The 27,476-nt window shown below is 50.9% G+C and overlaps 1 pseudogene; it reads right to left on the reverse strand.

Moving 5' to 3' along the window:
* Positions 1–6,638: 6,638 nt before the first annotated feature.
* Positions 6,639–26,004, reverse strand: LOC120653721 (annotated as a pseudogene).
* Between the last annotated feature and the right edge of the window lie 1,472 nt (positions 26,005–27,476).

Raw genomic sequence — 27,476 nt, forward strand, 5'->3', positions numbered from 1 at the left:
TCCTCACACTCAATTGCTTTCATGACACTTTCAAGTCTAGAATTCCTAATCATGCCATGACGCTTACAAGAAACTCCAACAATATTCAGCAAGAGAGATACTTGATCGAAAAACCACACGCAATCATTATTTCCCTTAGCAACAGCAACAAGAACTAATTGGAGTTGATGTGCAAAACAATGGATATAATAAGCAGAAGGTGATTCTTGCATAATCAATGTTTTTAGCCCTTTAATATGTCCTTTCATATTGCTAGCCCCATCATAACCTTGACCACGAATCCGAGTGATGCTCAAGCCATGACTAGCAAGTAGAGCTTCAATTGCTTCCTTAAGTGATAAAGAAGTTGTATCATCTACATGAACAACTCCAAGAAAATGCTCACATGGCCTTCCCAATTTATCAACATAACGCAAGCAAAGAGCTAATTGTTCCTTATGTGATATGTCACTAGACTCATCTGCTAGAATTGCAAAGGGCTCCTCACCAAGTTCTTCAATTATTTTCTTTCTTGTTTCTATGGCACAACATTGAATAGGTTGCTTTTGTATCTTTAGGCTGGTTAAGAGGCAATTACCTGGAGCATTGTTGAGAACATACTTATTGACTTCTTCACTATTGGCTGCAAGAAATTTCAGAAGCTCAATAAAATTCCCTCTATTGCTACAGTCTTCACTTTCATTATGTCCACGGAAGGCCAACCCTTGATGCAATAGAAACTTCAAACATCTCAGTGAATACCTCAATCTGATCATATAAAGACGACAATCCTCATTACTCCACTTCTCAATTTTATCATCAATTGCTGCATTAGGATTCATAAAGACGCCGAGATCGAGCGGAGGAGACCCACGGGCGCTCGCGACTCGCGAGGCGGCGTGACTGCGTGAGGGAGTCGGGGGCGGAAGGGAGTCGTGTTTTCTTTCCTGCTGTGCGGCTCCTCTCGTGGGAAGGAGCAGGCCGATTGCTTGTTGGGCCTCGTCTCGTGAGGGAGTCAGGGGCGGTCAGCAGACAGCGGCGTCCCTCCGTGTCTTTTTTTTTTTTTTGAGCTGCGTCCGTCCGCTCGTTTGGAAAGGTGAGAGCTAGGCCGAGCCGCGAGAGGCAGCTGCACCCCGCGCAGGCCAATTCCATCCTCCAGGGTGGGCCGCTTAGGGTATGCCACGGCATACCCTGGCCACCCTGTAGATCCGCCAGTGAGAAGGGGTACTGGTGCTGCTGCGCCGTGTAGCCCGTGCCCGCCGCCTGGAGACGCCCATCCTCCCTGTCGCTCGCCGTGGCCGTGGTCCTCGGTCTGGTCGGAGAACGGCTGGTGGTCGCCCCTAGTAGCCATCCCTGCAGGTACACAAAAGAATCCATAAACATCAAGAAGATGGAGATGAAGAATCAGGACCAGGAACGCCAAGAACGGTACACATCAAGAAGAGACGCTATTGGCATAGGACCAAACCGTGCCCCAGTGGAAGAGATGGGATGAGAACGGGAAGAAACGGGAACAGGAACGCGATGCTCTTGCATCGAGCCGAAAAACACGAACAACACATACAGCGGCAACCGGCAGGAACGCCAACAACGGTGCAGAAATCATCGCTAGGGAGTAGGGAACAATCAGCACTCGTGCGGACAAACATCAAGAAGAGACGCCATTGGCGGAGGACCAAACCGTGCCCCAGCGAAACAACAGCAGGATGCAGGAATCTTCTGTGAGGAAACGGCAAGAAACATGACCATGCGCTCGCATCGAGCGGAAAAACACGAAGAACACATACACCGGCAGGAGCCAACGATGGTGCAGAAATCATCCGTGAGCAAACAGAACCAAGGACGGGACAAGAACGAGAGAAGAACGCCATGCGCAGCGGAAAAACACGAAGGCTTCGAAGCGCTACAAGAAGAGAAGGAAGAAGGCCATTAAACCTGCGGACGTCGGCTCTCAGTGCAGCGGCGCGGCAAGGGAGAACGAATCGGCAGGCGGAAGAGAGAAGGGCGGCGCGTCAATGGCGGTGGCAGGCCAGAAGGGGTCCGGCGGTGTTCGGCGATTGTTTTATAAGCTACTAGAAGGCAGCGGTGATATGCGGGTGCCGGTGGTAGCCTGGTGGCCGTTATGCGGGTTCGATTTCAGGAGGGTGGAGTACTAGTCGCGCTTAGGCGTGGTCTCAAAATTTAAGACGGAGTACTAATTGGCGAACAAAAATTTGGCGGAGGGCACCCCCAAGTGAAATTCAAAAGTACCTGAAATCGCACATCCTTGGGATGCTTGCAGAGAAGAAGATGGCGATCGCAGTCGCACCTGGATGTGACGCCGCCGCCGCCCGTGCTTGCGGAAGGCAGTAGAGCTCCCAGCACGCGTTGCCGACCTGGATGCCGCCGGCCGGCCTCCGACGAAGCGCCCACGCCGCCGCCATAGAAGGGAGCGGATGCCGCGGGGCGGCCTCCGACGAAGCGCGGGTTCGTGCGCTGGGACGCCGGCGATGTTGTTGGCGTGGAAGAGGAGGGGACCTCCATCCGCGCGGAGCACCTGCGCTGCCTGCCGGGCTAGGAGCGCCGCCATGGTCGACGGCGACGAAGCGGCGGAGACCGAAAGGGAGGGTGCCGGTGAAGAGTGCTGCGGAGATGGCCGGGTGGGCGATTTTGAATTTGAGAACCCTGGCAGTGGTTGTGCTGTGCTAAACCCACCCACGCTAGAGAAAGGGGAACAGATGGAGCAAGGGGCAGCAGCAGGGATGAGCAGAGCAGAGCATGTAACCCCTTCACCAAGAAGAAGCTGCTACTACTAATACACGCAACACAGCTGTCGTCCGTCGGTCACACGGGTTCAGCAGCTACAGTAGTTCGCCGGTTAGTTCACTGTGCCCCGCACGCTACTAGACCTGAGGAAATGATTACGGAATTTCATTTTGGACTACCGAGAAAGATGTCCATTGCATGATCTTCTACTTTGTGACTGGAAATGCTTGTGATCTCCAATATGAAGCAATTGAAAACCTAGTTGCCAAAGGGCGAAAGGTCCTTGTAAAACAGCAGCAGCAGTTAGTTCAGAAAATATTCGGTTAGTGCAGTGCTTGGCTGCCCTCTGTTTTTGGCCACAATGCTTTTGGTTTTTCTCGGACAGCATGGTACATTCCACATAGTATTATCCACTGTGCGTCAGTGTGTATAAAAGTTAATGGTGCTCGTTAGTCTTTACTGCGTGTGGGGAGTCCTATTTGGACCGCTTTAAATCTTCGTTATTAAAAATAGAGCATATAATTTCAACTTTGTCTTATATAATAGAAATAATAATATTTTGTAAGGGAGGAGCGCTTCATGTATATTCATACCTCCCATTTGGCGCCTCACCGCGTCTGTAAAACTCTCCTTCTTAATATAAAAAGATGCGTAAGCTTTTTGCGTATTAGAAAAAAATAGAAATAATAATAATAACTATAACAAAGGTTCAAATTACATCTTACAAATCCAAATCTATTATCTTAATACAATAGTGTTAAAAGAAGCCACCACGTTCGCCGAAAGGGTATAGAAATTCTCATGTTAATCTAAAAAAAAGAAGAATTTACACCGTTGGATTTTATGAAGATCTAACGGTCAATATTATTCTACAGAATATAATTTACTATTTCCCATGACTTCATTACTTTTCCTAACTTGAAAAGAATTTGGACTCCATCTTTCCGTAATCATGTTTCCGGTCAGGTAAGGAAAAAATGAAAGGCGGCATCGTAAACAGCATGTCCATCCGTTTTTGGTTAAGTGCAAATAAATGAGGAAACATTAAAAATATATGAATGTTTTTTTAGAAAATCAAGGTTAGATCCTCATGCGGCAGCAACATGTGAGGCTAGCAGAATCTCGATTCATTTAATATTCCCCTTCATTGTCTTCCTCGACACAACATGGAGGAGCTGCCGTGGCATCCGCCCACCACTCAATCGAGCACGACGCCCATGCTATGAGCACCACCTAACTCCTCTGTCTCCCACCTATGCCTTCTGGACTCGGTTGGCTCCCTATACCAGGCTTCCCCAACTTCACTGAGACCGGTCTCAAAGCATGTTTTTATTGCACAGTTATCTATAATTGTGGCGGATGAGTTTTATAGGGATAAAACTCCTTTCACATTTCATAAAACTTTCACTTCTTACTCTTCATAAATATACTTCCACATCAACAAAATTACTTCTTACTCTTCATAAATATACTTCCACATCAACAAAATTAATTGCCCATAAAACTCTTATGAAACTCCACTGAGGTTGACCTGAGCTCCCTAGATCACTCCAACTGTTGCGGGCAGGAATCAGAGATAGCAACGCTAAAAATCTGATGCCACCATAACATGTAATGGATAAAAGCGGTGCGATAGCAGAAAAATAACTAAGATTTAAATGGTCTAGCATGCCTAAAAACTCCATACCAAATGCGAACTAAGTGTAACGCTCATCTGGTAAGGTTCCTGTGGTGGAACCTACCCACTCGGATTTGAGTCATCGACTCGGCACGGGTGCTTGCATTTTTATGGATTTATTCCAGAATTTAACCTGTGTTATTCTTTTAGTGGTAAGTGATGTGCTATTGACAGCGAGGTGCCTATGATGACTTCATTAATCTCAGAAATCTGCCGGCTCGGTCTCTTGAATATGCTCATAGGAGTACGGTTGTATGCGTTTTCTTACAAATTTTGATTATTAGAATTTTCAAATGAAAAACATCAAAAACTAGATAAATGGAAAGATACAGGCCTAGAAAGTCCAGAAAAAATAAGATGGAACTAATCGACACAAGCAATTAATCAAGTAAATTCAATAAATACTTTTTCAAGAAAAGATCATCAAATATCGTGATGTTACAAGAGGTGTGGCCGACTGCATGAATAGTGAAGCTAAGAATCAGTATTTTTAAAGACTAAAGCAAGGATTTTGTACTCAACAAAAAATAAATATATATGACATATTATACGCAACAGACCCACTTTAATTGAATTCTCCAAAATAGTCATGTAAAATCAAGTGCACGTTGTCTAAAAGTAGGGATAAAAACAGTTGGAAATTATGGGCGAAAGGCTCCATCACTTTCACTTTCACATCTTTTTATTGGAATGAAAATAATACAATATTATCAAAAATGAAAGCGGCATCGGTATTATGGTAATTTCGGAAACAAATATATAAGAACGAGAACATATCAATAATGATCCAAGCCCATCGAAACGATATTTTGAAAAATAATAAATATATCAAAGCATGGAGCATAACACTAACCATTTCATACACAAGTATTGATGATTAAGATATTAATCTAAGTATCCATCCATCCATAACATGTATCTCATTTCATATACTAAGAATTTAGACATTAATACCGCCATCCATAAAACTATCCATTGCCCCATAATTCAGGTCGCTAGGTTTTGATTTAGGGTTAGAATAAATGAGTCACGACTCTCTAAAAATATAGGTAGTAAGGTGTGTGCCAGCATTGTATGTGAATATGGTATTTATCGATAAAATATGATAGAATACTGCAAAAATATGATATATTTTTAAAACGATCGGAAGTCGCTCAAATTATTTTTGTTTTCATTTTCATATTTTTGCTATTTTCATTTTCATGTTTTCAATTATTTTTTTATTTTCATTTAGCCTTCAAAGTTGATAAAATAATCTTGAAGACAATCCTAAAAAATTGGGAATCAGCATTTTCGTTTTCATCTCTATCTAAAAGCTAGAGCACATCTCATAGGATCCATGGCCATTAGTGACGGAGAGGTGGTGAGGATATCCACCATCCTAGCGGAAGGTTGGACAATGATTTTTGAGGGAAGACTGGACAAAGATTAGAGGCTAGCATATACAAGAAACAAGAATGAGCAATTGAATTACCTGGCGGAAGGTAGAGGCTTCATCATTGCATGAGAACACATATGTAGTAGGCAACAATGTGTGCGACTTGTGAGTTGGAAAGAAAGGCTAGGAGGGGGAGAGAGAGAGAGAGAGAGAGAGAGAGAGAGAGAGAGAGAGAGAGAGAGAGAGAGAGAGAGAGAGAGAGAGAGAGGAAAAATTGATTTTCCTATAGCAAAGGATGTGCATATTGAGAACATATTCCCTATGTATTTTCCAATAATTTTAAAATTAAAAAATAAATTTTGTACAAGTAAATATTCACATGGAGTCCCGCCAAATAATAAATTAGGTATATTACTATTAGTTTTTACGTGGCTTCGGAATTGAAATAATCAAATAAGACTATATTTCAAATAGATATTTGAAATAAAAATAGAAGCGACCATGATTTATATGTAAACAAAAGAAAAAAAATCAAGTGCCACAAATTAATGCCATCAATTTATTAGAAAAACCAAATGGTTAGCATGAGGAGGATAACTAACCTCCCCTTTGTCATGAAAATGAATTCAGATTTCATACCACAAGTATGACGATAAAAAAGACAGTATCTTGGTTGGGGCCACCTCAATAAAAAAATGATAATAGAAAATAATATCATTTAAATAAACTTATTTTAAGTAAAATATACAAATGTTAGTATAAAAAACAATCTAGCTACCCGCGCTATTTGTGTGGGCAACCTTGCTAGTTACTACTGGCTTTACTGTAAAGAAATGGACACAGAACTATATTAAATTATTAATAGCTAGCTAATAATGCTGACAATCTAGTAACTAAATTAAAGCTCATCATGGCCATCATCCTCATCGTAGGTGTCTGCCTGTGCACCGCCGGACCTCTGGTAGACTGCCGAGATGACCGGGCTGCACACGTCCTCGAAGTCCTCCTTGGCGCCAGTGGGATCCCAGCGAGGTCAAACTTGCCGAGCAGCTTGTTGTCCTTGGTCATGCTGCGCTCGCCCTGGAACACCATGATGGTCACGGTGGTCTGCCTGTTCTGGAACGTGGTGAACTGTTAGATAAGCCTAGCATGTAGGTTGCATGGCATCTTTTAGTTTTGCTTTGCATGCGCACGAGCACCGATCTGTGGTCGCCGTGCGCGTAGGAGGCCGTTGCCGCGAGACTCGCTCGTGTGCACGACCTGGGTGATGGTGCTGCACGAACTCCGCGGACGTGGGGATGGACGCGTCAAGCGCGCGGAGTGCGGGCAGCCACCTGAGCTCTATTCTTGTACTACACAATAAAAGGAAGAGATAGAACAGAAAACGCTGCAGTTCTTTAGCAGCACCAAACTCTCGTGTTCATCGCGTTCCAAGTGTTCTCGCGTGTGTTCTTCGTGTTCCTCCACTGCGTGCAGGATCGCCCGGCGTCGTACATCGTCGCCAGGGCTAGCAATTGGCATCAGAGCCAGAGCGCTCGTTCCGTCGCGTTCCAATGGCGTCACCGCCGCGCCGTGGCCGTTCCCCGCCCAAGGTTGGGTCGTCAGGTGGCACCAAGACGCCACCAGCATCGCCCAAAGGGAAGACTCCGCAACGCACGCCGTCGCCGAGCCGTTCCCCGCCGCACCGTTCGCGCACGCGCGACGCCCGACGCCAGTACCGCCGCGAGTCGCGCCGTCCGCGCGAAGTCATCGTCGAGCACGTGATTCGTGAGACCGGCAGCTCCGGCAACTGGCCCCAGCTGACGAGGACGAACTACAACGAGTGGGCTCTTCTCATGAAGCTGAAGCTCCAGGCGCGCCATTTGTGGGACGTCGTCGACACAGGAGACGGCGAGTACCACGACGATCGCACCGCACTGGAGGCCATCTGCAGCGCCGTTCCCACGGAGATGGTGTCCACGCTCGCCGTCAAGGACTCGGCGAAGGACGCATGGGAGGCCATCAAGACCCTCCGGATCGGCGACGCGAGGCGGCGCAAGGCGACTGCGCAGAACCTCCGCACCGAGTACGAGACGATCGCTCTCCGCGACGGAGAGCCGATTGAGGACTTCGCGCACCGCTTGAACGGCATCGTGCAGCGCCTCGAGGTGCTCGGCGATCCGGAGCCGGAGGCCAAGGTGGTGGCAAAGTACTTGCGAGTGGCGCGTCCCAGGTACAAGCAACTCATCATATCCATGGAATCTTTCGTTGACATCTCTACGTTGACGATCGAGGAGGTCACCGGCACGCTCCGGGCGGCCGATGAGGTCGACACGCCGCCACCACCACCGTCGCCCCAAGCCTCGGGCGGCAAACTGCTGCTCACGGAGGAGCAGTGGCTGGACCGCTACAAGCACAAGGACGGCGACTCTGGCCGCGGAGGAGCAAGCTCCGGCGGCCGGGGTAAGCGCCGTGGCAAACTGCGCGGCCGGGGAGGAAGGGGCGCTCCTGAGGGGCGTGTGACGGAACCGCCAAATTAAAACTCTAATTAAGCGTAATGGCCGTCATTTGAACACATCAGGCTCATTAGCTTAATGGCTTAATTTGGCGATCCTTTCGCAACCCACGTCCCGATCGAAACATCACCGATAGTCCCACGCGAAGGTGGGCGCAGATGGTACAAGCACGACACATAATTGAATATACAACAAATATACATAGAACTTGACCTTAAGTTTTACAAACCGAGTTTGAATAAATACATAATTCACAAACTTTTCAATACTGAAATCCTGGTTCGTCTAGAGGAACGGGGCCTACAGCTACCAAAAGTGAGCCCTAGAGAGATCCCTAACTAGACGTCCGGCTCCACGACCACCCATCCCTCTGCATCCCGGCGGATGAACTTGGCGCAGCAGGGACAGAAGTCTACATCTGCGTGCCCTGAAATAATGTTGGCAACAAACCCTGAGTATTCTAATACTCAGCAAGGCTTACCCGACCAGTGGGTATAACTTAGCCCACATAGCTAGACATGCGAGGCTTTTGGCTGGTGGTTATTTTGCAGAAAAAGCAACTAAAGTAATTCCTTACTTTCATTATTTTAGCTTCAGATTCTATAAAAATTAACTCTCATCTCATATTCGCGAAGACCTACTATAGCAATCATGGTGATGCAAGCAAAATAATTTGGTGAGCTCAATATTTTATATAAACATTCCTAACTCATATTCTACATTTTTGCTACGGTGTGACAAAGAGACCAAGGCCCTCATAACCGCGAGACACGGCGAATCGATCCGATTTAACCTTGCAAGGTGGACCTAACCAACACGGCACGTATTTGCCCCGTCGGACTATACATACCAACCATTCCCCTCCCCGCCTCGAACTACAGGAACTAGCCCAACGACATATGGTCAGCCGAGCTCAACGTGAGACCACCAAAAGTAAACACATGCATCCCAATTCTCCGCGACTACTCGACTCGCCCCAGGAGTTGGGTGCGGGTTCCTGTACTTTCGAAGCAAGGCAGTACTCGGCTTACCGGTTTCGACTACCTCCTACTCCCGGCATGCGGTTAGTACAGTTCAATCCCCGATCAGCACTGCCACATCCACCGGTCCTTAATCGACACAGACGGGGCTAAGACACCCAGGAACCCTGTCCTGCTGCCATACCTATCCATCATCCCCGCCCGGTCTCACATTTCCATGTTCATTTCAAAACCAATCTCACATACTGAATCATATAAAGATAATAACGTATCTCGCGAGTAACCGGAAATTACTCGACTCCTAACATTCTACATCTCGCGAGTGCAGGAGACCACTCGTCTTCTACCGGTAACGCTAAGCTTAGCACAACTATCGTCCTATACATGCTAGTATAACTCCGGGAATCCTATGAATCATGCAACTAGGGTTCCAAACAATTCCTGAACTTAATGCACAAGTAGTAGAAACATACATAGGTGTCTTAATTTAAAATACTAGGGTGTGCACCGGGGCTTGCCTTGCGCCTGCTGCTCAACACTGGGGCCAGACGGGCCTTGGGCCGGGTGCTCACACCTCTCCTCTTGGGCTTGCGTCGTTTGCTCTTGTGGTGCCGCGATCGCCTCAAAGACGGCTCCCTCAGATGCGGATGCTACACGTATGCATATGTATTAAATGAGTGCAGCCCAAGAATTGTAACTAGTTTACTTTAACTAAAATACCCCGCGGACTGTCCGCGCCCGAGTGGCGGACTGTCCGCCGCACTATCCTACCAACCCAGCAGAGGCAACAACGTCTCTGGAACTTTTTCCCATTTTACCTGCGGACTGTCCGGCCACCCCTGGCGGACCGTCCGCAGTTCAAGTACTCAACCCACCAGAGACGAAAACGTCTCTGGACAATTTCCTAGACTCTACTGCGGACTGTCCGCGCCCTAGTAGCGGACCGTCCGCAGTTCACCCCTGCGAACCTCCAGAGACGACATCGTCTCTGGAACAAATTTGAGCCTCAATGGCGGACCGTCCGCTCCCCGATAGCGGACTGTCCGCAATCAATCTTGCAAAAACAACCAGAGGCAACATCGTCTCTGGACAAAACTAACCTGACCTGCGGACCGTCCGCGCCCCCCAGGCGGACCGTCCGCGATAACTAATTCCTGACCCTCGCCCTAGGCGCCAGCAAGGGCGGCGGCGACGGCGGAGGCCGTGCTCCGGCGCCGGCGACACGCCATGGAAGGGGAAAAAGGCTGGGAAGCATAAGAAACTCACCACGACTCCATTCCCGCAGTCGGTTCGAGTGGAGGGCGACCGGAGAGGCGGATCGGCGGTGAAGCAAGCTTCAAGCACCCCCAATGGTGTCCGGCGGTGGTGGAAAGATTCCAGCCGGGGATAAGCCGGTTTAGGGGTTTGGGAAGGTGGAGGAGGTGACGAGGAAGGTTCCTGCGCGAGGAATCGAGGTCTGGTGGACGGAGGAGGGAGATCGAAGCAAGGGGCGACGATGGCGCGGGAGCTCGAGCTCCGCTCGGCTCTGGAAGGAAAGAGGAAGAAGAGAGGATTGACGAGTGGGTCCCACGCCCATCCAGATAAATATCTGGGCGACGCCTCGCGGACTGTCCGCCGTCACCTCGCGGACTGTCCGCGTGGTGGTTGTTACAATCCTACCCCCTAAAAGAAATCTCGCCCCGAGATTTAAGGAATAGCTAAAGGGAGAGTTATAAATTGGGGTGTACCTTGGTAGACTTGTAGTAATTCCGGACATTTAGTCCGAACAAATTCCTCCGTCTCCCAAGTAGCTTCCCGCTCAGAGTGATTGCTCCATTGCACTTTATAGAATTCACTGGTTTGATTCCGAGTGACCCTGGTTTTGTGATCAACAATTTTGATTGGGTATTCGGGATAGACAAGATCGGGTTCCACTTGTAGTTTCTCAATGTCAAGCACCTTCTCCGGAACACGGAGGCATTTCCTGAGCTGAGATACGTGGAATATATTATGAACCGCGGATAGGTGGGCAGGAAGCTCCAAACGGTATGCCACTGGCCCACATTGCTCAACAATAAGAAAAGGCCCAACATAGCGAGGTGCGAGCTTTCCCTTCACCCCGAACCGTTGAACCCCTTTCATTGGAGATACCCGCAGATAGACATGATCCCCTACTTGAAACAGGGTGGATTGACGCTTCTTGTCCGCATAACTCTTTTGTCGGGATTGGGCAATCTTCAAATTTTCCTGAATGACCCGAACCTGCTCTTCTGCTTCATTCACCATATCGGGCCCAAAGAAAGTTCTCTCCCCCGCTTCTGACCAATTCAAAGGCGTTCTGCATTTCCGTCCATACAAGGCCGCAAATGGAGCCATTTTGATGCTTTCTTGATAACTGTTGTTATAAGCAAACTCGGCCAATGGCAAGCACTCATCCCATTTCTGACTGTAGGTGAGCACGCAAGCTCTAAGCATGTCCTCTAATATTTGGTTTATTCTCTCTGTCTGACCGTCAGTCTGGGGATGATAAGCTGAGCTGCGGAGGAGCCGAGTGCCGAGGGCGGCATGAAAGTGCTCCCAGAACCGGGCAATGAACTGAGCACCCCGGTCCGAAATGATTGTTTTTGGAATTCCATGAAGACTCACAATGCGATCTATATATAGCTGAGCGTATTGCTTCGCCGCATGTGTGGTCTTTACCGGTAGAAAATGGGCCGACTTGGTGAGACGATCTACAATAACCCATATCGAGTCATACCCCTTGGAAGTTTTGGGTAGACCGACGATGAAATCCATACTAATGTCTTCCCACTTCCAGGATGGAATACTCAATGGCTGCAAGGGGCCGGCTGATCTCAAGTGGCTAGCCTTAACCCTCCGACAGGTGTCACATTCTGACACATAACTTGCGATTTCCCGCTTCATCCTTGTCCACCAAAACCGCTGTTTCAGATCCTGATACATCTTGTTGCTGCCAGGATGAATAGAATACCTAGAGAGGTGAGCCTCATCAAGAATTTGTTTCCGGAGTTCTAAATCCTTAGGTACCACCAGCCGGTTCTTAAACCATAACACACCCTCGCCATCTAGCTGAAAACATGCCACACGAGGGTCACTTTCCATGAGCCTCTGCCTAATCCTTTCCATGCCAATATTATCTCTTTGAGCGGCAATAATTTGATCCCGCAGTGTTGGAGTGAGGGTAATATGAGTAAGTGTACCCTCAGCTACTATAGCCAAATTCAACTTCTCCATCTCTTGGCATAGAGTTGCATGCATAGGGGTTACTGAGATACAATTGCAACTTGCCTTTCTGCTCAACGCATCTGCTACCACATTAGCTTTGCCCGGGTGATAGTGGATTTCCAGATCATAATCCTTAATCAATTCCAACCACCGTCTCTGGCGCAAGTTTAGCTCATTCTGAGTAAAAATATACTTTAGACTCTTGTGGTCGGAGTATATATGCACAGGATTACCCAGAAGATAATGACGCCAAATCTTCAGCGCATGCACCACTGCTGCCAATTCCAAATCATGAGTGGCATAGTTCTCTTCGTGTCGCCTAAGTGCTCTGGAAGCATAAGCTATCACCCGCTGATCTTGCATAAGGACGCAGCCAAGGCCCGTTCCTAATGCATCACATACAAACATCAAGGCCAGAATCATACCTGGCTAAGTCAAAGGCGGAAATGAGAATGCGGCCAAAACTCATACCTGATGCATCACAATAAACATCAAATGGTCGAGTGATATCTGGCTGAGCCAGGACAGGAGCAGACGTCAGAAGTCTTCTCAAGGTCTGGAAAGCCTGCTCACAATTGTTGCCCCAACTAAATCTCACTCCTTTCTTGAGTAATTCGGTCATGGGCCTAGCAATTTTTGAGAACTCCGGTACAAACCGGCGATAATATCCTGCTAGCCCAAGAAAACCAGCTGTGACGGAACCGCCAAATTAAAACTCTAATTAAGCGTAATGGCCGTCATTTGAACACATCAGGCTCATTAGCTTAATGGCTTAATTTGGCGATCCTTTCGCAACCCACGTCCCGATCAGGCGGCATTCCAGGCAAATCATCCGGAAAGACGTCCGGATATTTACACACCACTGGTATGTCCTCTAGCTTCTTGCCCTCGGCGTGGTGCACCGCATGAGTCAAAGACGCTGGATCCCTCAAATTTAAAGTCATACTACCATGAATAGAGGAGTTGATGTGCACAGATTAGATTGTGAGGTCGTGTCCAGGGTAACTCCCTGACCCTCCATCCAGTTCATACCCAATATAATATCTATCCTTTGGGTTGGTAACATTATCAGGGCCATAGGGAAAATTTTTCCTTGCAACTGTAGGGGTACTTGCTTAACAAACTGATTGGTGATTAACTTCCCCCCAGGCGAATGAATGTGGTATGGCTTGGGCATGCTTTCAGTTTTTAATCCCAGCCTAACAATACACCCCTTGCTAATAAAGGTATGAGACGCCCCTGAATCAAATAATACTGTAACGGGTTGTTCATTTACTGAGAACGTACCCGCCATCACTGGAGCTCCCTCAGGAATACCCTCGAGGGTGGTGTAGTGCACTTGCCCCGGCTTGAAGTGGGCCACTTGCTGCTTCTGACCCTGCTGGCTCGACTGCTGGCCTTGCTTGGGTGGCATTGAGCAATTCCATGCAAAGTGACCCGGCTGCCCGCAGTTGTAGCACGGAAACAGATTGGGGCGCACCCCCGGCTGCTGCACCCAGACCTTCTGCTCATTCTGCTGAGGAGCAGGAGGCCTGACCGTCCCCTGTGGCTGAGTGTACTGAGGGGGCCTGTATCCCCACTGCTGCTGTGGCTGGTGCTGAAAAGGAGCTCGCTGTGGGCCCGACTGCACCAAGCGAAACCTCTGAGGGGCACTGCTAGAGGACCCCGCTGCCGGCGCCTTTCTCTTCTTTTCTGCCTTGTGAGCTAGGTGGGCGTCCTCCTGTATGATAGCCCCGTTGACTAGCTCACTGAAACTGTCGAACCTGACCATCGCCAAGCGATCCTGGAGCTTGGTACTGAGCCCCTGCCTGAAACAGGCCTGCTTCTTCTCGTCAGTGTCCACATGGTACCCAGCATACTGTGAGAGAGTGTTGAATGCTTGGGAGTACTGTAGTACACTGTTATTGCCCTGCTTCAGGGCCAAGAACTCGGTGAGCTTCCTTCTAATCACCCCCGCTGGAATGTGATGTGCCCTGAAGGCTTCCCGGAACTGTGCCCAAGTGAAATGGGTGTCCGCAGGGAACATTGCCACATGATTGTCCCACCATGTGCGTGCTGGGCCCCTAAGCTGCTGAGCGGCAAATCCTGCCTTGTCCCCATCATTGTACTGGTGTAGGGTGAATTTGGACTCGATAGTCCGAAGCCAGCTGTCTGCCTCCAGCGGTTCATCCGCTTTATGGAAGAGCGGTGGTTGAGTAGCCAGAAACTCTGGATATCCAGGAGCAGGCGGCTGATGGTGAGGTCCAGGCTGCGGCACTCTGCCCTGCGCCACGAGCTCACGGAGGAGTGCCGTCTGCTCATCGCGCCCAGTGAGCATGGCCGCAATGGCCTGGGCCAACTCAGGAGGGTTCGGTGGTTCTCCCATTCTGCATTCAACCATGACGAGGTTAGTTCCCTCATCCAGATAAATCAAGACAAAACCGATAGCAAATTAATCCTTGCAAGTCATGGCACAATGCAGAAGGTAGGGCTTCAAAACAATTCTGAAGGATACTAGCAGGCGGGGCCAGGCGATCGATCGGCGCCACCAATTGGTCTGACCGAGCTGCCCTGGTCCAGCCGAAATTAGTACGGCGGACCGTCCGCAGTACATGGGCGGACCGTCCGCTTCCCAAAATCCTAGTCGACCGGACTGTCCGCGGAGAGTCTGCGGACCGTCCGCCGTGCGCACTGTCAACCAGATTCAGTTCCACCCGGCTCTGGTAAATTTTTCTCAAGGTCTGGCGGACCGTCCGCGGGTCCTAACCGGACTGTCCGCTGAACATGCCTCGCGACAGTGCCTCCGGTCCGACCGACGATACTCTCGCAACCTTTTACGCCCCCCTACCAACCCTCTCGATCCGTACGTCATCTACAAAGGTCCTTAGGATCGTAGACTCACACCCCCACCAACTCCCACGGAAAAACCCCAAAAACCCTCCAAAAATGAGATGCATGCTCGCCCTACGCACAAAACCCATTTTTATATTTTTAGAAAAACTCGAAATTTAGTCATGCCTGTACCACCCTCGGTGCGTTTCGGCTCTGATACCAGCTGTGACGGAACCGCCAAATTAAAACTCTAATTAAGCGTAATGGCCGTCATTTGAACACATCAGGCTCATTAGCTTAATGGCTTAATTTGGCGATCCTTTCGCAACCCACGTCCCGATCGAAACATCACCGATAGTCCCACGCGAAGGTGGGCGCAGATGGTACAAGCACGACACATAATTGAATATACAACAAATATACATAGAACTTGACCTTAAGTTTTACAAACCGAGTTTGAATAAATACATACTCCCTCCGTTCGGAAATGATCTACATATTTTGACTAGAGAAAGTCATTCGAAGTAAAGTTTGACTTTTATTAATCACTCAGAATATAATGTCAATTACGAATAACTCAATGTCATCTCAAAACCTCTTTGAATACATATGTATTGACATAAATTTTATAAACTAATTATACATATAATTTAACTAATTATTAGTCAAAGTTTATAAAGTTTGACTTTTCCTAGTCAAAATACGTAGATCATTTCCGAACGGAGGGAGTAATTCACAAACTTTTCAATACTGAAATCCTGGTTCGTCTAGAGGAACGGGGCCTACAGCTACCAAAAGTGAGCCCTAGAGAGATCCCTAACTAGACGTCCGGCTCCACGACCACCCATCCCTCTGCATCCCGGCGGATGAACTTGGCGCAGCAGGGACAGAAGTCTACATCTGCGTGCCCTGAAATAATGTTGGCAACAAACCCTGAGTATTCTAATACTCAGCAAGGCTTACCCGACCAGTGGGTATAACTTAGCCCACATAGCTAGACATGCGAGGCTTTTGGCTGGTGGTTATTTTGCAGAAAAAGCAACTAAAGTAATTCCTTACTTTCATTATTTTAGCTTCAGATTCTATAAAAATTAACTCTCATCTCATATTCGCGAAGACCTACTATAGCAATCATGGTGATGCAAGCAAAATAATTTGGTGAGCTCAATATTTTATATAAACATTCCTAACTCATATTCTACATTTTTGCTACGGTGTGACAAAGAGACCAAGGCCCTCATAACCGCGAGACACGGCGAATCGATCCGATTTAACCTTGCAAGGTGGACCTAACCAACACGGCACGTATTTGCCCCGTCGGACTATACATACCAACCATTCCCCTCCCCGCCTCGAACTACAGGAACCAGCCCAACGACATATGGTCAGCCGAGCTCAACGTGAGACCACCAAAAGTAAACACATGCATCCCAATTCTCCACGACTACTCGACTCGCCCCAGGAGTTGGGTGCGGGTTCCTGTACTTTCGAAGCAAGGCAGTACTCGGCTTACCGGTTTCGACTACCTCCTACTCCCGGCATGCGGTTAGTACAGTTCAATCCCCGATCAGCACTGCCACATCCACCGGTCCTTAATCGACACAGACGGGGCTAAGACACCCAGGAACCCTGTCCTGCTGCCATACCTATCCATCATCCCCGCCCGGTCTCACATTTCCATGTTCATTTCAAAACCAATCTCACATACTGAATCATATAAAGATAATAACGTATCTCGCGAGTAACCGGAAATTACTCGACTCCTAACATTCTACATCTCGCGAGTGCAGGAGACCACTCGTCTTCTACCGGTAACGCTAAGCTTAGCACAACTATCGTCCTATACATGCTAGTATAACTCCGGGAATCCTATGAATCATGCAACTAGGGTTCCAAACAATTCCTGAACTTAATGCACAAGTAGTAGAAACATACATAGGTGTCTTAATTTAAAATACTAGGGTGTGCACCGGGGCTTGCCTTGCGCCTGCTGCTCAACACTGGGGCCAGACGGGCCTTGGGCCGGGTGCTCACACCTCTCCTCTTGGGCTTGCGTCGTTTGCTCTTGTGGTGCCGCGATCGCCTCAAAGACGGCTCCCTCAGATGCGGATGCTACACGTATGCATATGTATTAAATGAGTGCAGCCCAAGAATTGTAACTAGTTTACTTTAACTAAAATACCCTGCGGACTGTCCGCGCCCGAGTGGCGGACTGTCCGCCGCACTATCCTACCAACCCAGCAGAGGCAACAACGTCTCTGGAACTTTTTCCCATTTTACCTGCGGACTGTCCGGCCACCCCTGGCGGACCGTCCGCAGTTCAAGTACTCAACCCACCAGAGACGAAAACGTCTCTGGACAATTTCCTAGACTCTACTGCGGACTGTCCGCGCCCTAGTAGCGGACCGTCCGCAGTTCACCCCTGCGAACCTCCAGAGACGACATCGTCTCTGGAACAAATTTGAGCCTCAATGGCGGACCGTCCGCTCCCCGATAGCGGACTGTCCGCAATCAATCTTGCAAAAACAACCAGAGGCAACATCGTCTCTGGACAAAACTAACCTGACCTGCGGACCGTCCGCGCCCCCCAGGCGGACCGTCCGCGATAACTAATTCCTGACCCTCGCCCTAGGCGCCAGCAAGGGCGGCGGCGACGGCGGAGGCCGTGCTCCGGCGCCGGCGACACGCCATGGAAGGGGAAAAAGGCTGGGAAGCATAAGAAACTCACCACGACTCCATTCCCGCAGTCGGTTCGAGTGGAGGGCGACCGGAGAGGCGGATCGGCGGTGAAGCAAGCTTCAAGCACCCCCAATGGTGTCCGGCGGTGGTGGAAAGATTCCAGCCGGGGATAAGCCGGTTTAGGGGTTTGGGAAGGTGGAGGAGGTGACGAGGAAGGTTCCTGCGCGAGGAATCGAGGTCTGGTGGACGGAGGAGGGAGATCGAAGCAAGGGGCGACGATGGCGCGGGAGCTCGAGCTCCGCTCGGCTCTGGAAGGAAAGAGGAAGAAGAGAGGATTGACGAGTGGGTCCCACGCCCATCCAGATAAATATCTGGGCGACGCCTCGCGGACTGTCCGCCGTCACCTCGCGGACTGTCCGCGTGGTGGTTGTTACAGGGTGCAGCAACACGGGCCGGGCCAGCCTGGACGATGAATGCAAGCGTTGTGGCAAAAAGGGACACTGGGCCCAAGATTGTCGCGGAAAACTGAAGGTGAAGGAGGAGGCCTACACGGCCCAGGAGGACGAGGCCACCCTCATGTTCGCATACGGGGTGGTGGACGAGAGGGGCCCAGCCGTGGAGTTGCCCAACTCCACACCGCTCCCGCTGGTCCCCGACGCAGGAGTCGTTGGCTTCCTTGCACCGCCGCCTCCGACTCGGGTTGAGATCGTGGAGGCTAAGGTCTTCGCCGTCACCGACGCTCCGGAGAACCGGGACCTGAAGCGATGGGTCCTGGACACTGGAGCCACCAACCACATGACCGGCTTCCGTGACGCGTTCTCCGACCTGGACACAGGCGTCGTCGGGTCGGTGCGCTTCGGCGACGGCTCGGTAGTTCGGATCGAGGGCCGCGGGACCATCCTCTTCTCCTGCAAGAACGGGGAGCACCGCACCCTCGGGAACGTCTACTTCATCCCACGCCTCACCACCAACATCATTAGCGTCGGCCAGCTCGATGAGGTGGGCTTCAAGGTGCTCATCGAGGAAGGGGTGATGCGAGTCTTCGATGAGGAGCGTCGCCTACTCGCCAAGGTGCACAGGGGCCCAAGCCGGCTCTATGTGCTGGAGGTGACCATCGCCCGGCCGGTGTGCTGGGCGGCGCACGCCAAGGAGGACGCCTGGCTGTGGCACGCCCGCTTCGGGCATGTCAACTTCGGCGCGCTCAGGAAGATGGGCAGGGAGGAGCTGGTGCGCGGGATGCCGCTGCTGGACCAGCCCGACCAGCTGTGCGACGCCTGCCTGGCAGGGAAGCACAAGCGGACGCCGTTTCCTCAGCGCGCCCTGGGGCGCTCCACCGAAGTCCTCCAACTCCTCCACGGCGACCTCTGCGGACCGATCTCGCCTCCAACACCCAGTGGTAACCAGTACTTCTTGCTCCTCGTCGATGATTATTCACGCTACATGTGGCTAGCCCTGCTGCCTAGCAAGGACGGCGCGGCCACAGCCATCCAGCGCATCCAGGCCGCGGCGGAGCGCAAGACCGGCAAGCCACTACTCGCCCTCCGTACCGATCGGGGGGGGGGGGGGGGGGAGAATTCCTGGCCAGCCACTTCCAGGAGTACTGCGCAACGCTGGGAGTGCAGCATGAACTCACGGCTCCGTATTCTCCCCAGCAAAACGGAGTCGTCGAGCGCCGACATCAAGCCGTCGTGGGCACGGCGAGATCCATGCTAAAGGCCAAGGAGCTGCCAGGCGTGTTCTGGGGGGAGGCGGTCACGACGGCAGTATATCTGCTGAACCGCTCCTCCTCCAAGAGCGTGGGGGGCAAGACTCCCTACGAACTCTGGACTGGGAGTCCACCCGGCGTCCACCACCTGAGAACGTTCGGGTGCATCGCACACATGAAGATCACGACGCCGGGGCTGAAGAAGCTTGATGACCGAAGCCGGCGCACCATTTTCGTCGGGTATGAGCCTGGTTCCAAGGCTTACCGCCTCTTCGATCCGACAACGCGTCGCGTGCACATCAGCCGCGATGTCGTGTTCGACGAGGGCGGCCAGTGGAGCTGGACCGGGGAGCTGGGAGATACGAGCGGCGACTTCGTCATCGAGGAGGGGCTGGAGGAGCCCCCTGGTGTCGTCACGGTGACAACAACAGCTGCCGCTGCATCGCCAGCCCCCACGACGTCTCCTGCGCGCTCGCCAACCCCTGCTGCCACGTGGGCATCGCCCGCGCCTCCTTCCTCCGCAGCAGCGCCAGCACAGGCGTCGCCATGGACACCAGCGCATGTCGCTGGGCAGCAAGTGGAGTTTGCCACGCCCCCTAGCGATGGGGACGTGGACCTGGACGCCGATCATGACGACGCCCCTCTTCGCTTCAGGAGACTCGACAACGTGCTCGGGCCAACCTCGCCGCCGGGACTGGCACAACGGGAGCTGGAGGAGCATCTCCTACTGACGAGCGACACCGAGCCATCGACCTTCGCCGAGGCGCAGCAACATGAGTGCTGGCGCCTTGCCATGCTCGACGAGATGACCGCGATCGAGGCGAATGGGACGTGGGAGCTTGCTGATCCACCACACTACTCGCGCCCGATCGGCCTCAAGTGGGTGTACAAGGCCAAGAAGGACGCAGCCGGGATCATCTCCAAGTACAAAGCCCGGCTGGTCGCGAAGGGTTACGTGCAGCGTCAAGGCGTGGACTTCGACGAGGTGTTCGCGCCGGTGGCACGTCTGGAGTCCGTGCGTCTTCTCCTGGCGCACGCCGCGAATGAAGGATGGCCAGTGCATCACATGGACGTCAAGTCGGCGTTCCTAAATGCGGAACTGCAGGAGGAGGTATATGTCGAGCAGCCTCCCGGGTTCGTGCTCAAGGAACATGAGGGGAAGGTGCTCCGGCTCGTCAAGGCACTCTATGGACTGCGCCAAGCACCACGGGCCTGGTACGCCAAGCTGGATGGCTCGCTGATCGGACTTGGGTTCAGGAGGAGCGACTCCGAGCATGCCGTGTACTTCCGTGGTGAGGGCACACGCCGCCTTGTTGTGGGAGTCTATGTTGACGATCTGGTGATCACTGGAGGCTGCTCAAGCGACATCGACAAGTTCAAGTCGCAGATGAAGGACACATTTCAAATGAGTGACCTGGGCTTGCTCCACTACTACCTCGGGTTGGAGGTGAATCAGTCCGAGAGGGGCATCACCCTGGGTCAGAAGGCATACGCAGCGAAGATACTCGAGAACGCTGGTCTGGTTGGATGCAATCCCAGCTGCATACCAATGGAGCCACGTCTGAAGCTGAGCAAGGCAAGCACAGCGTCCGGCGTTGATCCCACTGCTTACAGGAGCATTGTGGGCTCACTGCGATACCTGGTGAACACGAGGCCGGATCTGGCCTTCTCGGTGGGCTATGTTAGCCGGTTCATGGAGAAACCTACCACCGAGCACTTGGCAGCCGTGAAGAAAGTGTTGCGGTATGTTGCTGGAACTCTTGACTACGGCTGTGTCTACACAAGGGAGAAGGAGGCTCAACTTGTTGGGTTCAGCGACTCTGATCATGCTGGAGACATTGACACTCGCAAGAGTACCACAGGTGTCCTCTTCTTCCACGGCAAGAATGTCATCACCTGGCAGAGTCAGAAGCAGAAGGTTGTTGCACTCAGTTCATGCGAAGCCGAGTATATTGCGTGCACAGCAGCTGCCTGCCAGGGAGTTTGGCTGACTCGCCTCCTGTCAGAGCTGAAGGGCAAGTCTGAAGGGGCGGTCAGGATTTACATCGACAGCCAATCGGCTATCCAGCTAAGTAAGAACCCTGTCTTTCATGATCGCAGCAAACATATAGATACAAGATACCACTACATTCGCGAGTGCATTGAGGAGGACAGGGTGAATGTTGCTTCAGTTGGTACTGCCGAGCAGCTGGCGGACATACTGACGAAGGCACTTGCACGAGAGCGGTTCTGCGAACTGCGCGACAAGCTCGGTCTCGTCAAGATCAAGTAGAGAAATGCAAGGCTTAGGAGGAGATTTGTTAGATAAGCCTAGCATGTAGGTTGCATGACATCTTTTAGTTTTGCTTTGCATGCGCACGAGCACCGATCTGTGGTCGCCGTGCGCGTAGGAGGCCGTTGCCGCGAGACTCGCTCGTGTGCACGACCTGGGTGATGGTGCTGCACGAACTCCGCGGACGTGGGGATGGACGCGTCAAGCGCGCGGAGTGCGGGCAGCCACCTGAGCTCTATTCTTGTACTACACAATAAAAGGAAGAGATAGAACAGAAAACGCTGCAGTTCTTTAGCAGCACCAAACTCTCGTGTTCATCGCGTTCCAAGTGTTCTCGCGTGTGTTCTTCGTGTTCCTCCACTGCGTGCAGGATCGCCCGGCGTCGTACATCGTCGCCAGGGCTAGCATGAACACCTGCGTCTTCTTCGTCGGAATGAATCACCGTGTTCCTCGGGATCAGCTTGGTCATCACCCCTCCCACGGTCTCCATGCCCAGAGTCAGCGGCGCAACGTCGATGACAACAAAATCTTTGCCGTGCCCGCTGAGGATACCGGCGCCGTACGCGACGGCCTCGTCGGGATTGACTCCCCTGCTGGGCTCCTTGCCGTTGAAGTAATCCTTGAGCAGCTGCTGCACTGCACCTTGGGGATCCTGGTGCTGCCACCAACGAGGACGATCTCGTCGATGTCGCTTTTCTGCCGCCTGGCGTCAGCCATGGCCTTCATCACCGGCACCATCGTCTTCCGAAACAGGTCGCTGTTGAGCTCCTCGAAGCGCGCCCTGGTGAGCTGCTCCGAGATGTCGACGCCGTCGAAGAGCGCCTCGATCTCCACGCGCACCTGGTGCTGGCTGCTGAGCGCGCGCTCGCACTCGCGGCGAAACTTCCCTAGCGCGCGGGCGTCGCCGGAGATGTCCCGGCCGGCCGTGCTTGCGCTTGATGAGCTTGATGAAGTAGTCCATGCATGCCGTTGGTGGCGAGCACCTCGAAGACGCCGTTGTCGATGGCCAGGATGCTGACGTCGAACGTGCCCCCGCCAAGGTCGAACACGAGCACTTTCTTCTCCGGGCCCTTTTCGTCGATGCCGTAGGCGATGGCCGCCGCGGTGAGCTCGTTGACTATGCGGCGCACGTTGAGCCCGGCGATGACGCCAGTGTACTTGGTGGCCTGGCGCTGCGCGTCATCGAAGTAGGCCGGGATTGGTGAGCACCATGGCGCTGACCTCCTCGGGGCTGAACTCGCGCACGTCGCCTTCCTTCACCTGGACCCGCACGTGCGGCTTCCCGTTCCTCTCGACGACCTCGTAGGAGAGCAGCTTCATGTCCCGCTGCAGCGCGGCGTTGTTGAACTGGCGCCCGATGAGCCGCTTGGCGTCGTAGTTGGTGCGCTCAGGGTTGGAGGCCGCCTGGTTCTTGGAGGCCTCGCCGATGAGGCGCTCGCCGCCGTCGGTGAAGGCGACCCATGAGGGCGTGCGTGATCCGGTTGCCCTGGTCGTTGGCGATGATCTCCACGCGCCATTTCCGGTAGACGCCGACGCACGAGTATGTGGTGCCCAGGTCGATGCCGATCACGGTGCCGCTGGCACCTTCTTCAGCGGCCGCTGCTGCATAGGTCGTCGGGGCCCCGAGGAGAAGCAGCCCGGCGGTAACACACGAAACGAGACGAGGACTACACGCCGCGCCGGTATATATGCGGCTGCGGGGCGACGGGCGAGTCTGATGGAAGTGGCGAATCGGAGGCGGTATGTGACACTCGCAGTGACGTGCCTGCTTGACAAGTTGTCTGCGTCCGCTAGTTTTTTCTGATCGGACGGTCACGCGGTCAGGAGACGGCTATGTTCGTACTCTGACTTGCATTGTTGTTGACGCCTTTTACGAGCCAACACACGATCGCGCTAGGTTGCGCGACGCGAGGAGGAGCTCCTTGCAGCATCTCCTGCGTGGAGCGGTCAGACCGGTCAGAGGGACCGGTCAGACCGGTCGCCGTGCAGAACGGCGACGATCCTACGAACGCTCGCCCGGGAGGGACTCCGTCGGGGCAAGCGCGTGTAGGGTTGCCCTAGGATCGGCAGGCCAGCTAGGGCGTCCTCAAACGCCATAGAGACGAGAGAAGAACAGCATGTCGAGGTTGGAAAAGTAGGATAAAGATAAAAAGATAAAAGATGTGTTTTTGATAGATTCGATTGGGTTCTTCCTTCAATCGGCCGTGACCCTTTATATTTATAGGGTGGGGAAGACTTACCCCGCAAGAAATTCTATTTACAGATCTAAATCTATTAAAAACTCTAATTGTACTCGGACTCCTCCTAGACCGGTCAGACCGGTCGGACCTACCGGTCAGACCGGTTGGTCATGCCAGACCGTCTACAGATGCCTAGACCGGTCAGACTGCCTGAACACATCGGTCAGACCGGTTTGTTCAGGTTACTGCCAATTTTGGTCGTCAACATATGCCCCCCTGTTCTTTGGCAAAACTTGCGTGCCAAAGAACACTTCTCTGGACCAAAATTGTCTAAGGACGACGATTAACAATACGTCGGCCATACATTATATTTAAATATGCTAAAATAGCCGAACTAAGAGAACTAGCATGTAACAATTTCTAGCTTACGATCAGCAAACTATTTCGGCTTTATATTCCTTAGCATGTTCAATAACAAAAATCTTGAGACGGCCAATGCAGCCGATTATACAAATCATAGCTCCTTGGTAAAATATAAAACTGATAATCATAATATGGCAGCCAAGGATTATGACCAAACTATGGATTAAGCAAACCTGAATATGCAGACCATGGTACATGCATTGACAGGATGAATGACGAAGACCAATACGATGACCGTTGATGCTTTCTTGATCTTGGTGATGAAGAACTCCTTTTTCGTTTGCCTTCCAATTGATTGCTTTATTTTTGCGCAAATATCTTCTTGTATTTATCCAGAAGCTCCTCAAAGGTCGGCTTGATCCTATTTTTTGCACCACCAGACTTTCCAGGTTCAGACCGGTCAGACCGGTCCTGTCAGAACCGATATAGATGCTCTTATCTTGCCCCCCAGCCGAATTTGAACATTGTTTGACTATATTGTTTGAAGTATGGTCTCCATTGGGAACAATCTGAGCAACGGAACTAGCCGATGTTTCTTCGATAATCGGTTTTTCTTTTTCTAATGTTAATTCTGAATTTTTAAATAATCGGCCATCTTTTTTGACACGATAGACTTGTTTAGTCACCTTATGTTTTTTTTTCTGCACAGACCGGTTTTTATGAATAAAACGGTCATTGTTGGTAAGTGGTGACTTTTTAATTGCTAATTCCTTATATGTAATATAATCTGAACAAAAATATCTAGGGGGAAACGGCATATACGAATTATAAGACCATGGAGGATAAGGATAATGCATATTAAAATAGAACTCCCATGGTACATGTAGAGGTACTCCATAAGATGGAAACGGCATGGATATATGAGGATTGCTCCATTGCCGATTCTGTTTACGGAATTTCTGTTTTGGAGCAAATTTTGGTTGCTTGAAATTTTTAGACCGACTAGCATCATTGACATTAATTTGCATTTTGGTTTTAGCCGGAAGCTCTCCATGAATAAGCTTCGGCTTTTCCTTTTGATGCTTTTTACGGCCTTTGGCTTCAATTGTTTTCCAAACACCAATCTCGGGTTTTTTAGGTTTAACCATCTTAGGTTTTGAATTATTTGGCGAAACCCTAGAAGAGCCGGTTTGACCGATTGGAGAATCGGTTAGACCGGTTGTGGTGCAACCGGCGCCTTTGCCTTTGTTTTGTTGCCCCCCGAGTGTAGAACTACTAAATATAGTCTCTGTACTCTTTTTAGAGAATTTTGGGTCAACAAATTCGGCTTGAGACGGCCGAATTTCAACTTGACCAGCAACAATAGGCAAAATTTTGCAAGGATCACTGGTCGGCTTTTCAATAGCCGACTCTTGAATAACAGGAGTTGAAATTGAACTATCTTCCTTATGAATCAAATGCTTGACAAAATCAGATAGAACATCAGATAAAGTACTTGAAGATTGCATCTCCATTAATACATCGATTTTGGATGGTGGCTGCAACTCCTTTATCTTCACGACTCTTTGCTCCGTTATACGAAAACATGACAAAAGTAGACCTTCGACTGCTCTGTCGTATTCTCGCGAATACTCTTCAAGTAGTTTCTCAGATGATGTTGGATTGCTAGGGTTTGACAAATCGGCCATCATAGCCTGATTCTTGTTCCCCAGCGGAGTCGCCATAATATGTTGACGCCTTTTACGGGCCAACACACAAGCGCGCTAGGTCGCGCGACGCGAGGAGGAGCTCCTTGCAGCACCTCCTGCGTGGAGCGGTCAGACCGGTCAGAGGGACCGGTCAGACCGGTCGCCGTGCAGAACGGCGACGATCCTACGAACGCTCGCCCGGGAGGGACCCCGTCGGGACAAGCGCGTGTAGGATTGCCCTAGGATCGGCAGGCCAGCTAAGGCGTCCTCAAACGCCATGGAGACGAGAGAAGAACAGCATGTCGAGGTTGGAAAAGTAGGGTAAAGATAAAAAGATAAAAGATGTGTTTTTGATAGATTCGATTGGGTTCTTACTTCAATCGGCCGTGACCCTTTATATTTATAGGGTGGGGAAGACTTATCCCGCAAGAAATCCTATTTACAGATCTAAATCTATTAAGAACTCTAATTGTATTCGGACTCCTCCTAGACCGGTCAGACCGGTTGGTCATGCCAGACCGTCTACAGACGCCTAGACCGGTCAGACCGTCTGGACACATCGATCAGACCGGTTTGTTTAGGTTACTGCCAATTTTGGTCGTCAACCGTTGTGTCAGGAGTCAGGATCCGGTTTCAAACAAACAGAAGGCGCTTAATGAGCCCAACCCTCTCCGGCGGCGGCCGGACTCGTAATGCGCTCGCCATGGACCATGGTCGGCGTCGGCTGTTTTTTGCGAGGCAACTCGGGAAGAAGGAAGGACGGAGGGATTAGTCATCGGTTGGACGGCACTTAGACTTGTTGGGTTGGGCCGCATACACAGTCCGCTATAAAGCCCACATACAAGGTGAAGGGACTCTATTGGTAACCCCTTTGGTTTTCTAACCCCCAAAAATAAAAAAGTCACTGCCGACTGCCGAGCCGCACGATACTGCATCACACGCGTGTGTGGTTGTAACAGGCTCCGCTCATACAACATAAGCTTATGGTTGAACTTGCTCCTATAAAATTACTAAAGATTTGGTTTCTTGTACTCTCTCTGTCCCACATTGTGACATTTTTGCTGAGTGACCGAATCCACCAACCTTGGAATGCATCCAGTAACTGTGTCTAGGAGCATCAGCCTTCGAGTTAGTCTGGACGTTTCACTCTAGTTTCGGAACAGATGGGTAGATGATAAATCAATTTATAGAGCACAACTCATTATAATGTAAATTAACTTTTGATGCATGACGATCATATATGATTAAAAAACACTAACGACTTACTAGAAAATATAAGAAATCATCAACAATTAACC

This window comes from Panicum virgatum, chromosome 1N (assembly GCF_016808335.1).
Source record: "Panicum virgatum strain AP13 chromosome 1N, P.virgatum_v5, whole genome shotgun sequence".
In the NCBI taxonomy this organism is placed as follows: Eukaryota; Viridiplantae; Streptophyta; class Magnoliopsida; order Poales; family Poaceae; genus Panicum; species Panicum virgatum.